The sequence below is a fragment of the Tigriopus californicus genome, chromosome 2 (assembly GCF_007210705.1).
Source record: "Tigriopus californicus strain San Diego chromosome 2, Tcal_SD_v2.1, whole genome shotgun sequence".
NCBI lineage: Eukaryota > Metazoa > Arthropoda > Copepoda > Harpacticoida > Harpacticidae > Tigriopus > Tigriopus californicus.
The window spans coordinates 3,207,750-3,209,705 of NC_081441.1; positions in this window are offsets into that span (position 1 = coordinate 3,207,750).

Sequence of the window (1,956 nt, forward strand, 5' to 3'; positions counted from 1 at the left end):
TATCGTAAATGATAACTCTTCCTTATGTTTTAGGAAGAAATGCAGATCTGGCCATATCAAGGGTACCCTAAGAGAAAGGCCAAGGACGGATGACTTGAGCAAGAAATTTACAACTGAAAAGTTGATAAAACGTACAAATAAGTCACAGAGGGAAATTAGAGGCAACAAACCTAAAACCACTCAATTGATCCAATTGGCAAACAAGCTCGATGCTCGATGCTAGTTGATATGTTATGCATAGTACAGGGTGCGGAACTTCAAATGCCCGTTTTTAATGTAAGTATTTAATTGCGGAACAGAGCATAAAAATTCAAGATCTATTCAAAATGAAGAAACTTTATTCTATATGTCCTTGATTTTCAATGACTGCTTCAACACGACGTCTGAATGCTTTGCATGTTGACACGATGTACTCCTTGGACATGGATCTCCAGGCTTTCCGGATCGAAATCTTTAGAGCCCCAACACTTCTGTGAGGGGTGGAACATGCCTTGGCCTCTAAAACGCTCCAGATGAAATAATCCAATGGATTTAAATCAGGACTAGAAGGAGGCCACATCGTCTTGTCCCAGGATTCGGCCAAGTTTGCTGCCAGCCACTCCTGGGTCTTGAGAGAGGTATGGGCAGGGGCCCCATCCTGCTGCCACACGTAATTGTTGTCTGGGAAGTTCCTCTTAAGCCATGGTTTGACCTTTGATTTTAAAAGATTAAGATAAACCTCTTGATTTTCCTTGAGTCCAGCTTCAATGAAAATGGGCGGGCAGGTGAGGCCGTTGCTGGCAATGATGCCCAACACCATGACTCCTTGAGGATGCTTGGTCCGGTTTACCGGAGCTGGTAAAGATCCTGCCTGAACAATCATCCGGTCATTTCTGCGGTTTTAAACCTGATCCACTGTAAAAATCTTCTTATCGGAGAAGATCTTCACTTTGGACGAATTGGCTGACCTTTTCATCCATGACAGAATGGTTTGACATATTTACAGGAAAAGGACCCTGACCCTCTCAGTGATGAGTTGACGTGGAGGACGTGTCAGGGACTTCATTCCAAGGTTGTCTTTGACTGTGGCCAGGATTGTCTTCTTATCACAGCCAAACTTCTTTGCCATCTTCCTCATGGACTTGGTTGGGTCCTTGTCGATTTCGGTCTTAACGGCCCTGATAAATTTATTGGTCCTCTTTTTTTACTTTATTGGCCTTCGGGACTTCCGGCTGATATCTTTGGATCCAAGTCTTGCATTGATCACACGTCTGACAGTGGTGATATTGGCCCCCGTGAGCTTGGCAATGGCCTTTTTGTCAGCTCCTGCGCAAGCCATATCGAGGATGCTCTGACGTCGTGCATCCATACTCATTTGAATTGATTTTAATCAAAAATCTTTAGAAATTGTTTATTATTTACGAATGCCAAACGAAAATGAAAACAAAAATTTGGCGCAAAATTTCAAAATTTGAAGTCAACAGATCATTTTACAGATATCGGGCATTTGAACTTCCGCACCCTGTATGCTTCAAGAGTCTACATAAGTCTGTAATGTTTAGCTTTCTTTGACTTTACGCTTGATTTGTCATGTTGGCGTGTTCGATTTCTTTGACATGTTTACTCGATCACTTGTCTCCTCATTACAACATTCTTTTACTTTTTCAAGGAAAAGGCAANTTAGATGCCTTTTTCTGAATATGTTTTGAATCAAAATTAAAATGTAGACTCCTGGCTGTTTTAGCATATGAAAGGTTCTGTGTGAATGAAAAAGGGTTTTACGAAGAAAGATAAAAAAAGAGCAGTTTGATCCAAGATGAAGGAGCGAGAACACTGGCTAAATATCTAATTTTTTGAATGAAATGTGTATCAAGGTGTCATGTCTTTGATTCAAAACTATGGCATTCATAATCCAGGCCATGGTAGTCCTAAAAGAGCAAAACAACCCCAAACTAGTCCCACCTACTAATGATTGCT